Source organism: Trachypithecus francoisi, unplaced genomic scaffold (genome assembly GCF_009764315.1).
Source record: "Trachypithecus francoisi isolate TF-2019V2 unplaced genomic scaffold, Tfra_2.0 Lachesis_group6, whole genome shotgun sequence".
NCBI classification, from domain to species: Eukaryota; Metazoa; Chordata; class Mammalia; order Primates; family Cercopithecidae; genus Trachypithecus; species Trachypithecus francoisi.
Window position 1 is genome coordinate 124,946,493 of NW_022681471.1, and position 16,626 is coordinate 124,963,118.

General features: G+C 38.0%; 1 protein-coding gene across 3 annotated transcripts in view; it reads left to right on the forward strand.

The window, feature by feature from the left end:
- MID1 (midline 1) overlaps positions 1-16,626 on the forward strand; it is a 414,458-nt gene that overhangs the window by 246,832 nt on the left and 151,000 nt on the right. The gene's annotated exons all lie outside the window — the stretch shown is intronic.

Here is a 16,626-nt window from a genome sequence, read left to right on the forward strand (position 1 = left end):
ACCGTGTTATTCTTAGGATAAACCTAATAATGTCACTTTAGTCCCCAGTCATGCTCATCTTTCTTCCAATATGTGCAAGGAATATATAAGGAGACCTTTTAAGGTTACAGTATCTTCTTACAAATTAGAATTGATTCGCTGAGGTTATAACAGCAGCTGAGCATCTCAAAAGCTACAACTTGAGCTGACAGGCAGATTAGCAAGTACATAAAATGTCAGTAGAGAAAAAAATAGACTTCAATTTTTTTGGCAATCCTGTTAAACAACTCTGTGAATAAGTATTTGAAACTTGTACAGTGGACAGTTTGAATTTTCCTCAATGCCTACCACAAAACTTACCTATCTGTTGCATATATGCATCACTAAATTAATTAATGGAAAGTAAAATTTTAAAATGAACCTTGATTATTTAGGATAAAATGGCACTTCCATGTAATGGAATGTCATAACTGACCTTGTAGGGATTTTCAGATACTCTAGCTGGTACTAAATCTCATCAGAGCCCTTCAAGTTATAACGTAAGATAGCATATTCAATATGAGAAAATATTTGTCAGCCTTAAAAATGTATATAGCAGAGGCAATCCATTTTTTTCCAGACAACAAAGCCTTCTAAAAGCTTTTCAAACTATACAGCTTTGAGATTTATAACTTTGAATCAATAAAACATAATTTCAAGAAATGAAGAGAACTTCTGATTAATTCTAGTCTAAGGCAATGAAGTCCTACTAGATTTTGAAGTATTATGTTCTTCATAATTAATATCAAGATAGTTTCTTCCCTGTGGCTCGTTATTTTCTTGTAAAAAGTACATACTGCCTGTGTTTTTAAATTTCAGATTTTCTCATGCAGCTCTTGTCTAATGATCCAGCAAGTTCAGGCATATAATACATTTTAAGAATCTATATTTTAAAGACTTAATTATTTATGCGTGTGTGTCTATGTATTTTGAAACATATATATTTCAAAAGACTATTTTTAGCCTTTGGCTCAAATATATTTTTTTAAAGGAATATAATATTGAATATCTGGACAGGTTAAAAATCTCCCACATTTGGCCGGGCGCGGTGGCTCACGCCTGTAATTCCAGCACTTTGGGAGGCCGAGGCGGGCGGATCACAAGGTCAGGAGATCGAGACCATGGTGAAACCCCGTCTCTACTAAAAATACAAAAAAAATTAGCCGGGCGGGCGCCTGTAGTCCCAGCTACTCAGGAGGCTGAGGCAGGAGAATGGCGTGAACCCGGGAGGCGGAGCTTGCAGTGAGCCGAGATCGCGCCACTGCACTCCAGCCTGGGCGACAGAGGGAGACTCTGCCTCAAAAAAAAAAAAAAAACAAAAAAAAAAAACAAAAAACTCCCACATTTAACTATAAATGTTAACTAATGCTTTCCTTTTCATTTGTTAAATTGCTGCATAAATGCTTTAAAAAGTATGTTACCCTTGGCATTAAGACATCATCTCTTTCACTTACAAAAGTGTACCAATCCTTGGGATTGAACCATTATAGCTGCTTTAAGCCAAAATTCTCCCCAGTCGTGTTCCTTATCATCACCCTTGCCACAGAATCTACATCATTGGGAGTTAAAGATCTTTGGTCTCAAACCTTATCCTGGTTGAATTCCTATCATATCACCAGGAACCCCTTTCTAATGGCCCCCAGAAATGCTAGCACAACAGGAGATTTTCAGGAGGCTCACTCCAATGAGGGACATCATTTGCAGTAACAAAGTTTGTCCTTAAAGGAAATCTGCATCTCTCTATATACCTTTTACCCCTATTTGGCCCCCTCTCTACAACACAGAACACGTGCAGTTACTCTGTTTTCTGACAGCTCTTCAAAGACAAAGCTAACATGGCCTTCTGGGGGCAGTTTTTCCAGGTTAAATATGCCCAGATGTGCTTGATTTGGACTCTATCCCTTAGGATCAAGCAATGTTAGTAAGTACAAATGTCCAACATTTAGAAGAACTGTTCATAAGAGAGACTCACCTGATTAGAGGAAAGAGATACCGTTCAGTTTCTAATACACAGTGACCTTAATGCGCTGTCTGCCTGGATTGTAGAGACTTTGCCTAGTTTACCTCTGGAATAGAAATTCTGAACCTTTGCTAGTGAGTGAGCAATAACAATGATGACAGACATCTAGCTAGATACTAAGAAAAAAAATCATGAATGACCAAAGTGTGAATTTTGTTTCTTTGCTTGTCTGATACCCCATAGCTATTTGCAATATCTTATTGTCATATGCTAAAGAATTTAGGATATTAATCAAAGAGAAAAGGGTTCTAAGATGGAAGAAAAGACAAAAATGTGGGCACATAAGTAGGAAAAGAAGGGGATGAGGACTCAGGAGATTTTTCCAGGTACTTGGAAAGTTAAAGGCAACTTAAATCATTTTTAATAATTTAAGAAATGATATCATTTTTCATTTTTATATAAAAGACTCAAAGTCTGGAAAATATATAGGTAGGTACAGTGTGTTGGCAATATGCTGTTTACAGGCTGGCAAAACAAGCCAGTGTCTAATGGAAAGGAAGGTTGTGAAGAGCTTAGATCTGAAACTCAGAGGCATGTCTTGTTCCACACCTCAAGAAGCACTTGGCATATACCAGGTGCTCTGTAAATATTTGCTTAGTAAATGATAGAATGAGCATGTGGTGGCAGAATGATGCCTTACATGGCATTACTCAGACTCATAGTCATCCCTAGGGACTGTGAGAAAAGTCTGTGGGCCTTTTTCAGTGTTTTGAAAAACCCAGAGGATATTGTACAATTACTTTTTCAATGATTGTTTTATCAAATACTTATAAACCGAGGATTTATGAAGTTAAAAGTGAAAAGATTTTTTAAAAATGTTATGCCAAATGAGAGAAGCCAGTCACAAAGGGCTACATATTGTATGATCTATTTATATAAAATGTCCAGAAGAGGCAAATTCATAGATTCAGAAAGTAGATTCGTGGCTGCCAATGGATAGGGGAGGGGAGAATGGGGAGTGACTGCTAATGGGTATGGGGTTCTTTTGGGGGTGATGAAAATGCTCTGGAATTAGGTAGTAGTGGTTGCAAAACTCTGAATATACTAAAAACCACTGAATTATATACTTGAAATGGATGTTTGTAATGTGTGAATTGTATCTCAATGAAGCTGTTTTTAAAAATGATAAGCATAGCATCCAAGCATTTAGAATTTTTTTTTAAAGTGGTCATTGGTGGTTAAAAAAAAAAAAAAGAAAGCAGAAACCATTTGCTTAATTGTTACAAATATTTTATTCCAGATTAAAATACTCCAATTCCACACTTTGGGAGGCCAGGGCGGGCGGATCATGAGGTCAGCAGATTGAGACCATCCTGGCTAATATCGTGAAACCCCGTCTCTACTAAAAAAAATACAAAAATTTAGTCAGGCCTGGTGGCGGGCGCCTGTAAGCTACTCTGGAGGCTGAGGCAGGAGAATGGCGTGAATCCGGGAGGCGGAGCTTGCAGTGAGTCGAGACTGCGCCGCTGCACTCCAGCCTGGGCGACAGAGCGAGACTCCGTCTCAAAGCAAAACAAAACAAAACAAAACAAAACAAAAACCAATACTCCAATTCCATGTCGCCAAAGGGAACAAGCAGAATATTCCCACAACCCTAGGGAACAGGGGTAGGCTTGGCTATTAGTCATTCTCCTTCTTCCCCATTCCCAATGGCCGAGACGGGCGAATCACGAGGTCAGGAGTTCGAGACCATCCTGGCTAACACGGTGAAACCCCGTCTCTACTAAAAAATACAAAAAGCTAGCCGGGCGAGGTGGCGGACGCCTGTAGTCCCAGCTACTCGGGAGGCTGAGGCAGGAGAATGGCGTGAACCGGGAGGCGGAGCTTGCAGTGAGCTGAGATCCGGCCACTGCACTCCAGCCTGGGCGACAGAGCGAGACTCCGTCTCAAAAAAAAAAAAAAGAAAAAAAAAGTGTGTATGCACATGTACGTGTGTGTGTATGTATATGTCTGTGTGCATATGTGACAAGGGCAGTAGTCAGAGCAGGATCATGTAATTACCAGGATCTATGGACAACCCCACACTATTAGGAGAGAAAGTGTCAAGCTATTTGTACCATTCTCATACAGCATGAATCTAGGCCAGGGGTCAGCACCCTTGTTCATAAAGGACCAGACAGTAAGTATTTTGGGTTTTGTGGCCATGCAGTCTCTGTCCAAACCCCGCAGCTCGATATAGACTATATAAAGCAATTGGAGGTAAGTGTGTTCCAAAAAAGCTTTATTTATAGACACTGAAATTTGAATTTCACATAATTTTCACAAGTCACAAAATAATATTTAAAAAAAATTTTTTTCAACCACTTAAAAATGTAAGAACCATTCTTAGCTTGTGGGCCACACAAAAACAGGCAGAGGCCTGGATTTGGTACATAGGCGTTCTGTGGTCTATAGTTTGCAGAACCCTGTTCTAGGGTAATGACTTAGAAAGAGACTCTACTAATAAGCAGGTTGTTGTGAAGCATGTTACTTATCTTAAGCCAGTATACAACTTAAAGCAGTAATGCTACATTATGTCTAAAGGCTAAGCTAGTGAGAGGCTAAATTATAACACTCAACTTTTTTAGCAAATAATTATGAAGAATCAGCTAATAAGACCTTTTCTAAGGAGTATTCAGAGTATAATAATGCTACCTTGTGTGGTTTGGGGATTTTTATTTTAAGTCAGGGAAGCTATGAATATCTTGAACTTTGTCCGTTAAGAAGTCTGCCAAGGCTGTGAATTTTAAAGCCATGGGAATTTTTCATTGCCCTTGGCTGCTGAATTTTAACAGCAAAGTTATTCATTAAGTCCACATTTTTTTAAAAACTATCAACAATGCTTCTTTATACTTTATCTGCATTTGATACACTTCCAGATAGATGATCTTTAATTTGACTAATGAGTGCATCCTTTGTTATTTTAATGACAAGTAATTTACAGAAAGAGAAAAGCTCTTCAGCACACAAGTCTCTTAAATCTGGAATTTAAAGTCCCTGATGTTCAGAAGCAGGAAGCAATAGTTGGTGTAAGACAGGGCCACTAGGACACTGGAAATGCATCCTGGGTAATGAACCAGAAATACAAAAGGAAGAAAACAGTTGGAAATATGTTGACCATTTTATATGACACTTTCTGGGTTTATTTTCAGGTTGGAGCACAAGTCAGAAGCTGAAGAACTTGGAGATCTGGGGGAGCATATGTCCCACTCTCCCCAACCCCCAAATATCCAAATATCCCCTTTGGTTCTATTAGAGAAGTATTAAGATTTATTAATTAGAAGAAAAAGTTGTAAATGTTCACTAGGAATATAAGAGAATTCAAAAAAATAAAATGTTGAGCTCACCACAGTTTTCAGCATAAATTTTACTCTTTTTTTTGTTTTCTTTGTTGAGATGGGATCTCACTATGTTGCTCAGGCTGGCCTCGAACTCCTGGGCTCAAGCAATCCACCTGCCTCAGCCACCCAAAGTGCTGAGACTACAGGCGTGCCACTGTGCCCAGCTAAATTTTACTCTTTAACTGATTTTTCAATGCATAAATAAATGAATAAGTGGGTCAGTACTTACTGAGGACACAGTTTTCAACCAAACCCTGTAGATACTCAGGATGAATTAAGCATGGGCCCTGCCTTCATGGGGCTTAGGGTTTACTCAACTTTACAGAAAACCCAGAAATATCCTAACAAATGTGGCAACTGAAGAACTTTATTCCTAATCCTAAAACTCACTTTCTTTATTCTCAGAGTAATGGATACAGCATTCTAATGTCAAATTATTGTTTCCATATTATACAATACTCTAATTGTCAAGGCTAAAGTCTTCCTTAAGGAAGGGTAACAATGGCTTTGTTCTTATGATAATAGAAGAGATAAAAAGATTATTTACAAAGCTACAGACTGAAAAATTGGAAGTAGTTTATACAAACAACCACCTCAATTCTTCTCACAGTGAAATTTAAGTGTTTGTGCATGCTGGTTTCTGTTATATGGGTCTTTACCATTTTCATTCCTCCTTGCAGCTCTGTGAGTTAAGTATTACTATTATTTTTTACAAATGAGGAGTGTGAGGCCTAGAAAAATTTAAAAAACATGCAGAGGTGATAAAATACTGAGAAAGTTTCACATTCAACCATGTCTGATGCTTAATCCTTTTCCTTCTCTTTCCACCATAGCATATGATCATGGCATATCATCACTGTTTCTGTTTCCCCTATAGAAAATTCAGCAAAATTAACACATGGAAGGGTATTCAGACTTTCACTTTTCTTCTTACATAATCTTTGAGCAGCCCATTATAGGAAAATGAAGACTGGAGATTTGAAGAGGCAGAATGAACACGTTCTAGATGTAGAAAGAAAAGTTCTAAGCAGGTAAAAGACAACCAGAGTGAAATACACCAGATGGATGCTTGACTTGGAGAAGATGCTAAGCACTAAATAAGCCAGGTGGTAGAGGCTCTGACAGCGGAGAGCCTTGAGAAATTGATCATTAAGCGGAAGGTGATTAAAATCTTCCTAAGGGACAATTGGGCAGAGCAGAGGTCAAGAGCTAGGACTTGTCTGGCAAGATTTAGTGTGGATTCTTGAAGGGTTAAGTCAGTTAGAGGCCAGGGATTGGATACTGTATTTGAACTCATTGTCACTCACCAGAATCTGTGATCTATGAGACAGACATTGCCAGGATGCCCCCCATTAGGATGGTTATAGAGAAGGGAAGGTGTGTTCATTTACTATTGCCGCATAGCAAATTAGCACAAATGTACAGATTAAACCAACACCCCTTTATTAGCTCGTGGTTCTATAGGTTGCAAGTCTGGGTGGCCCAGCTGTGTTCTCTGCTCAGGGTCTCACAAGACTGAAATCGGGCTGTTGGCCAGACGAAGCTCTTATCTGGAGGCCCTAGGGAAGAATTTGCTGCCAAGCTCGCTCTGGTTGTTGGCAGAATTCACTTTCTGGCAGCTGTAAGACTGAACTCCTTGATACCTATAAGCTGTGGTCCACTCTTTCTAAGGGACATCTGCATTCCTTCTTAAGTGGCCATCTCCAACCTCAAAGCAACAGCACATTGAGTCCTTCACACACATAGAATCTCTCTAAATTCCTCTTTCATCAGTCAGGAAAAGTTCTCAGCAGTTAAGGGTTCATGCGATTAAGTCAGGCCCACCTGCATCATCTCCCTTTCTAACATCAACTGTGCTCTGTAACACAACACAATCCAAGGAGTGATATCATATTCACAAGTTTCAGGGATTCAGGTGGACATCTTTGGGCTGCCATTTTAGAAAGTCTGCCTATCACAGAAGGTGATGAAGATTCTCAGCTCCTGTCTTGCTCCTTGGTGAGCTATGTGGCCTGTAATAACAGCAGCTTTGTGGAAAATTGGCCCACCCTCTCCTAGGGTTAAAGGGCAAAAAGGAAGTTTTGTGACTTTTTCTTCCTCTTCTGACACTGGCTTCTTCCTATAAGGAAATCTCCATCTTTTGGTGTTCTCTTCTTTCCTTGACCATCTCCTAGGTGTTGGTGCCAAGAAGCACTGGAGGGCAGGTGGTCCATCAATTTAGGGCAACTGAAGGTTTTGAGATCAAGGCATACTGGAGGCCCAGACATCACAAGAGGGCAGCACGGAGCAAGAGCTGATAAATGTTGAGATGCAGACTTAGCAGGCCCTAGCCCTTTCTGAGATGATGTGTTCACCTGCCCTCAAAACATCCTTTTACTTAACATGTGCCTCCTAACCCAGACCCCAAGGAGTCTTTCATAAGAACGTGGCAGATATCACATGTGCTGACCATGGGCATATCACAAAACATTAACTCTCCAAAGGTCTGCTTTTTGGAAACTTGGTGTCTGTACCTAAGAAATGAGTTAAAAATTTATTCAAGGTTGAGAAATTTAAAATGCAAAAAATCATCTTCTGAATTCTAGCAATGTGAAGGCCACCTTTTACAAGTCTGATGCTGTAGTGCAGTGTTTACAACCTATTTTCATTTTCAGCCCCCTGTCAAAAGGAGCCTTTTGAAACATTTTTTGCTAATTGCTCCTTGCATGAAATTTTAATACCACAAATATATGTCTATTTATGTATATCTGTGCTTTGTGCATAAAAAGAGTAAGGGGTTTTTTTTGTTGTTGTTGTTTTTTGTTTGTTTGTTTGTTTTTTTGCCACTGAGAACTAGTTTTCTCCCTCTTAGGGGCAATATCGCCCCTATTGACAGTGCATGTTATAATGGGGAAAAATTGCTCACATTTTAATATTTAGTAAGTCTTCAGCTTATATAGTCTATTTGATTTGGAAAGTGGCTGTAATACTTTAGTTGTACTAAAAGGTACTTAAGATTAATCTTGAGAAGTCAGAAGAGTCTTTAAACATGAAAAATCACCCAATATATTATATTTAAAATAGCAAGTTGCAAAACAAAATGTAAAGTCTGATCCCATTTTTGTGGCTAAGAGGTACAGAAAATGACTAAAAAGATCAACCTGTGGAATGTTGCTTCTTTGCGGTTAGACCCTTCTATAGGTGTTTTGCTCTTTGGGAATGTTATAAATATTCACCAAAATACATTATACATATGTATAATAAATACATATTATATTCATGTCAAGAAAAATACTATTTAAAAAGTTAGCCATTCTCTCTCTCTCTCTCTCTTTTTTTTTTTGCCTTCAACATTTAGGATTAATGGGCAGTATAAATTCAATCATTCACATGTAGCAAAAGGAGAAATATTTCACATGGCCCCATTCATGACTCCTTTAGATCTCTAGAGGGCTTCAAGCCTCAAAGTTTATTGTTGCATTCTTCTTAATTCTGGTTGAATGCATGTACATTATTTTCTGCAAAGAAATACCACCCACTAAAGACTGTTCCTTCTCTTCTAACAGGGCTTTGGTGTCCCCAGGGCTCCCTTAGTCCTGTTTACTTTGGATATTTCAGGAGTTACTGTAGGTTTAACTATGGTGAGTCCTTAAGCCCTCTTTTTAAATTCATAAACTGTCTCTAATCTTAGCAAAATGTCAGGTTACACTTTTGAGAGGTTTGGGAACTTGACATTTTGTAGCCCAGTTGGGGTGTAGGCTGCTTCCATTCTGAGCACCTTGTTCCAATTTATGTCAGGAGGAATTATATACAGGTCAGGGCTGGGAGCAGGTTATAATTAATGGGGTGGACAAGTGGATTTTTAGTGTTTCATAAAATAAAATGGAAATCACATGTGCTTGGAACTGTTGTATGTTTTAAAATATTTACATTTATTCTAGTAAACATTAATTACAACTGATGTATTTCTCCTGTGAACTCGCTAACTGTGAGGTCACAAGCCATTGTTCACTGAGTGGAAAGAATGGATGACAAGCTAGTTATAAGAAAAAATACAGTACTTGGGCAGATACTGGTGAGTGAACTCGTGGAAGTAATCTAGTCTTAGGTCTTTCTCCTAATTTTCTCTTATGTTTAAAGCACCCCCTTGCCAATATGATCCAGATGTCAGTCCTTCTAAGACAGAACTGGAAGGGCTTAGCTTGTGAAATTACTGAATAGCTCCTGGTGAAAAAGGAACACGTGACCAACGCTTCACTATTCGTCTTTTCAAAATTAAAGTTTAGAAGTAGTTGAAATACTGCCAGAATCTACAGCGTCCACATTTTATTCATATTTGTATATCAAAAATTTCCAATTCCTTGAGGCTGTAGCAGCAATATGTTGCTGAGGAAAGAATTTTTTTTAAAAAAATAAGTATTTGTAATTTGACACCTAATAATTGTACATATTTATGGGGTACAATGTGATGTTTCAATACATGGATACACAGTATAATTATCAAATCGGGGTAATTACCACATCCATCATTTTAAACATTTATTATTTGTTTGTAGTGACAACAGTCAAAATATTCTCTTCTAGCTGCCTTGAATATAGATTACATTGTTATTTGCTGTAGTCATCCTACTATGTAATAGCACATCAAAACTTACTCTTCTTGTCTAACTTTGTGTACCTAGTGACCAATCTCTACCCATTCCTCCCCTCCCCCATACCCTCAGCAGCCTCTAGGAACCACTATTCTACTCTGTACTGCTATGAAATTGACTTCTTTAGGTTCCACATATGAGTGAGATCATGTGGTATATATCTTTTTTAATGTTTTTAAAATTTATTTTATTTATAATTTGAATTTTTATTTTAGATTCAAGGGGTAAATGTGCAGGTTTGTTACATGTAGTAATTGTCTCCTGTGCCTGACTTATTCCACCTAATATAATGTCCTCCAGGCTCATCCATGTTGCCAAAAATGACAGGATTTCATCCTTTTTATGGCTGAACGGTATTCCATTGTCCTAATCATCCCCCTAAAGAAATGTATTTTCTTTATCCTTTTGCCTATAGATGGGCACTTAGGCTGATTCCATATCTTGACTATTGTGAAGAATGCTGCAATAAACATGAATATGCAGATGTGTCTTCAACATAGTAATTTCACTTCCAGCAAGAGATCTTTAAGAATCAGAAAAACCCAGATTCTAAACTGGTCTCTGCCATGTGCCAGTTGTGTGGCCCTGGAGAAGATGCTTTAACTCTGTGTCTCAGTTTCCTCATCTGCAGAAGGGGGAAAATGATACCCACTATTTAGGGATTGGGTAGGGATTAGACCCAATTTGTATAAAGTGCCTGGCATATTGCAGATATTTTTTTAAATACCAGTCATGGATATATGAAGGAAAGCTCCAAAAAATGAAATTCAAAGAAGCCTTATGTAAATTGCATCACATATCAACCATTTGGGTGTTAGGAATATTGATGCACTCTTTATTTTGCCTAGAATTCGCCACTCCCTAAATAAATATTATTTCCATTAAGTCACCAAATGTTGTATATATCCTTTGTTTTGTATGGTGAAGAGTTAATACAAGTGCACTACTCTATGAGGATATAACAGTTACCTAAGTAATATATCATGATACCTTTTCGCCCTTTTCTAAGGAAAATAAGTATTTATTGGAAGGACAAGTTCACATAGAGTCAGCAGGTAATAATCCGCAGTACTTCCTGATGCTGCTTCCATGGGTTGGAAGAGTGTTTGGTGGTTCTAAATGGCACAGGGCTACTTGTCCATACCCTTGACCCAAGGATGTCAGGTGCGCCCAATCAACCTAGAAATCACTGTGGTGACAGAAGTTGGGGCCCAATCACCCTCAGGGCCTTGACACTGATTTGGAGTGTACCAGTTTGGAAAGTCTCTGCAGAATTCCCCAAGACATTAAGTTTATAATATCGCTTGAGGGGTCCTTAGAAAGAAAGAGTGCCTATGTTTTAGTGTCATTCTCGTTTTTCAGGGCAAGGGTTGATGAAAAGATACTGAGAGAAGACAGTACAGATAGAGGACAAAGTGAACAAAAATAAGGACCCACTGATTTTGTCTTTGCAAGGTCTAAACTGAGTTACAGATTGAGCTGTAAAATATATACTCAATACATGTATCCTCAAAATATTCTTGACACATTTGTGCCCAAGACATACTAGTTGATAATATTAATACATAAATATATATACAAACACATATATATGCCTTACAATAGAGTCCTATTTTTAGTATGTAACAACTATACTATTTTCAAAATAGTCATTGGCACAAACACCAGTACCACGGCTAAATCTGACATCATTGATCTTTTCTCCCTATAAGACTATCTTTTGTAGGCCCATAAGTGAGAGATGGCGCATCCCCTCAGCTTCATTCAGTCCTTTATGGAAATATTTATGAAAACCTTACTGTGTGCTTGGTAGCTATCAGAGTTCTTGGCATATAAAAGATTTCAAAATAAATTTGCGTAGTATTGCTTTGGGGGATGAGGGCTTGGTGATGTCTTCCTCTCCCCAAAAGAAAAAGTGTATGTGTGTGTGTGTGTGTGTGTGTGTGTGTGTGTCAGAGGGACAAAGACAGAGGTAGAGAGACAGAGTGTGAGAGTGTGCGGGTATTCAGAGAGAGAACAGGAGTCCCAGTCTTATCCTTATCTTCCCACATACAATGCAAGCTATTTGGAATTGTAGAGCTAGAAGTGACCTTAGCTAACATTTTCCCAATCTCCTACCCAATACAGGAGCTTCTTCTACAATAACCTTCATCAAAGGGTGGAACCCTAAAATATAAGACTAGAAGTCTCTTTTTGTTGGGCAATAATTTGATTCAAAATGGTATCATTATTTGGTAACTCAAGTGGCACAGTATAAATTTCTGTGGGAAATTGGAACGGGGAGCCCAAGCTGGACTGGTCGTGACTGCACCATGGAAGGAGGACATTTGGGACCAGTCTTGAGCTGCCATTATGTTCCACTGAGAAACTGAACACTAGTGCTTTCTCAATTCATTTATATATTTCTCGAAGTGTTCCATAGTCTTTAATTTGTGCTAACAAAATTCATCAGAAGTACTATATTAAAATTACCATTTTTTATACTTACTGAATAGCAGTAAGAAAAGCAGGAATCTTTGTCATTTTGTTTAGCATGTAAATGCACAAAAACCTCAGCTTACCTGAACTTTGCTAAAATATCAACACTTAATTAACCACAAGTTTTCTGCATTATACTTTTCCTAAAGATTTGTGAAATACAAGGAAGAAGGTGATATTATGAATTACTGTAAAAATGCATGGTCATGGATGCAATTATATGTTCAAATCAATCTCCTATGTCATCTCTATTTATGATCAAATGAAAAAAGGTCTTTTTAATGATGATCTCAAGGAAAAATAAGATTTGAAATTACCTGAAACCTTTCAATTAGATCCAATATGTGATTTGTAGTTATGCAAGTAAAGTGGACTCAAGCATTGTAGAAATATTTCAATTAGGATTTTTTTTTAAGTTTTCTATTTGGGGTTCAGTTAACCAGAAAATTAAATTAACCAGAACTCTCTCATTTCCACAGAATTTCAGTTAATTGAGATTTGATTGTACTTTTATTGTCATCTTTGTTCCCACGTGGAAATTAATTCCATTTCAGACTTATTTCTTGGAGGGTATTTAGTATAGTTATCACCTTAAATGAGTAGGATAGGGTGCGTAGGGTGGCTTTTCATTCTTGGATTTTAATTATTACTATATATGTGTGTATATATATAGTGTATGTATAGAGAGAGAGTATATATATATGAAAAAGAAAGAGCTTGCCTTGGCAGAAGTGTTTAAAGAAACATAAGTAGTTAATGCCCTCACTGTGATTTGACTTTCATCTTCCTTTTTAAAGCATATTTTTCATTTTTTCCCCCTTTAAACCTACCATTTAGAACTGAAAAGTATTTTTCAGGAAATGGAGCAATGCTTTCTATGCCATTTATTAAAGTAATGCGCAGAAGGAAATGCACCGTGGTAAAAACAATTTATACGAGAAATGATAATGTTTTGCTAAAGGTAACCAGGAAGTGAGGAGGAGAAAAAAACCTCTCAAATAGCAGACAGAGGCCAGATGGTCTTTTTTTTTTCTTTCTTTTTTTAATGCAGTCACTAAGCAGTAAATTTTGTTTGATTTAGAAGACACTGGTCTTGATTTTCATTCAGCAGTTTTGAGGAACTTTTTTTAATGGACACACACACACACACATACCACAAGCCATTTTCATTCAGCCAAATGATCATTTTTGCTATTGTGAGCAAGATTCTGCTGATGAAAATGTGAAGTCTTAATGATAAAGAAGAAAACGAGTTCCCAAGTCTCAGTTATGAAAGAATTTGGAATTTACCCACTACCCTAAAGACCCTCGATCATTACCATATCCATCATATTGTTGTAAGGTCTGGTGTTTTGTTTTGTTTTCTTTTGATAGCCTGGAATAGAAGAAAGGCTGTGTACCACAGTGGCTAACTAGGGTTTTGTGAGATACAGGGTAGACCAGGGGGAAAAAATAGAGGTTTTGGAGTTCAACACCCCAGGGGGCTAATGTGCATAAAGCGACTGCTCCAAAGGACCTGAGTTTAATCCTTGGAGCTGCCAGTCAGGATCAGGATGAAGAAGCACCCATGCAAAGAATTGCTTCTGGATGCTGATAGGCAGGAAAGTGGATGGGGGGGGTAGGAAGGGGGAACGGAGCACCCCTCTTTGGACTGTGATGTTTTGGCAGTCAATGCTCGGAGGAGGGTAGCTGGCAGTGGCTCCAGCACAACAAAGCTCTCTTCGGTGAAGTCACCAGCACTCTTGCCATCGTCTGGCACCCTTTGCCCAGCACCCCAGGAGTGAGCAGTTTCCAGTCTGTATTCTAAGAATGAAAATGACTAAAGTTGTGAAACTAAGTATTTGCATCTGTTTCAAAGAGAGAGTCACTTGGAATTTGGAATGGGAAGAATAGATTTAGACAACTGGCAAAATTGTTTGGAATGATGCCCTGAATCAAGAGACCCTGTTGACTTAAATAAGGACAAGCTAAAGGAGCTACGTAAAAGAGATAAACGACATATCCTTACCATCAAGATGACAAATCAGGCATTCAAATTTGTTATTTCAAAAATGAAATGTGTTCTCATATAGTTGTGTGATACTTTCTCCAATTAGTATTCATATTTATAGTCAAAATAAGTATAACTTCACTTTAATATAGCTTAGCCACCTTGAAAGCTCACTGTTCTTAAAGCTAGATTTTTTTTTGTAAGTGAATTTTTAAGCCCTATATTGCATCTTAAGTACTGAGTTCTTTTGATTTTTTTTATGTTTAAAAAATGGCTTTTTTAAATGTTTAAAAGCCAGCTTCTTGTCTAATTTGATTCAATGGATAAAATGTACAGGATGAAACTCACACTTAAAATGCATTTCAATGAGAATTAAATTGTTTAAAATGAAACTTTTTTCCTTTAAATTTTAAACAAACAATAAGATACAAAGCAAAATAACAAGAAAAAACTCTTAAGTCAACTCCCTAAGGTCATGCCTTTTGATATTAACTCCAAATTCGTGCCTTGTATTCATGTTTTACAAATTACATTTATAATTTATCTCAAAGACAACAAGGAAGCATACTTTGATAATGTAAGGAGAATCTCTCAGACTTTAGCCTACCTTGAGAATATGTTTTAAAAGCCATTAGGAGCTTCATAGCATTTATGGGATTTGTTCTTATACAGAGTACATTTTTTTACATATATTTTGGGCAAAATTCTCAAGTCTGCAAATAAACAACTTAAATCTTGGTTTTTAGGCCAAAAAGTCTTTGGGTTGGGAATTACTCACCCTCAGAAGACTACTTGCTTTATAACCCCTCCCCTGGACCCCTGTGACCCTGTCCTCCCGCAAACCTTATTTGCTTCACTGTGGAAGAGTGGCACAGGGCACCCACCACCCAGACTTCCCAAGCTCTTCTCTTGGTCTCTGCTGTAGCTACAATAACAACTCTTTATTCTCCTACAACAATTGCCTCTGCGACTATTTTCTTTCTAACCCTTTCTTAAAGAGATGGGCTCTAAAAATCATGATCCAGCTGCTATTGTAATATTACCTAGCCAGTGAATTTATTTACTTTGAAATGCTTTTTGATATTATTGTCATTGTCATTGTCAAATGACATTATGACATGTCAAAAGACATTGGCTGTCAGCCAGTGGGATCTAGTCTTAACTCATCTTTGGTGCTCACCAGTCATAAAGCTGTAGTCACATGTGTTTACTTCCCCCAGCACTCTTCCCTCATTTACTTCCTTTCCTTCATGAAATTTCCTTTTCTAGTGGTGCAAAAGCTGGTGAGTAAGTACAGACAAAACCAATGCCTCTTCCAATGTCTCTATTCATTTCCTTCCTGTCCATCCCTATAACCTTAACTGTACATCCATGGTTATTTTCAACTTTGAGTTAACATCCTAGAATCAAACACTTAAGATATTCAGGTAATTCTGAATACCATAGGCTACGGTTTCAATGTGTCGCCCAAAATTTATCTGTTGGAAATTTAATCCCCAATGCAGCAGTACTGGGATGTGGAGCTTAATGGTAAAGCCCTTACGAATGGATTAATGCCACTATTAAAAGGGTTTGTGGAAGTGGGTTCTTCCTCTCCTGCTCTTTTGCCACATGAGGACATAGCATTCCTCCCTTCCAGAGGACACAGCCTTCAAGATGCCATCTTGGAAACAGAGAGACCAGGCCTTGACCTGCTCTCTGTTTTTTTTTTTTTTTTTTTTTAGATGGAGTCTCTGTCACCCAGGCTAGAGTGCAGTGGTGTGATCTCTGCTCACTGCAACCTCTGCTGCCCGGGTTCAAGCAATTTTCCTGCCTCAGCTTCCCTAGTAGCTGGGATTGCAGGCGTCTGCCACTGCACCCAGCTAATTTTTGTATTTTTAGTAGAGACAGGGTTTCACCATCTCGGCCAGGCTGGTCTTGAACTCCTGATCTCGTGATCCACCCACCTCAGCCTCCCAAAGTGCTAGGATTACAGGTGTGAGCCACTGCACCCGGCCTAAATCGTTGTTCTTTATAAATTAGTCTCAGGAATTCTGTTATAGCAGCACAAAATGGACTAAAACATCGTGGTTCCTGCTTTTTTGGCTCACTAAGTGTTCATGACTTTTCTCTTTCAAAATTTTATTGCTAAAATAAATAAAGATGTCACTATTTTACAATAATTCATCG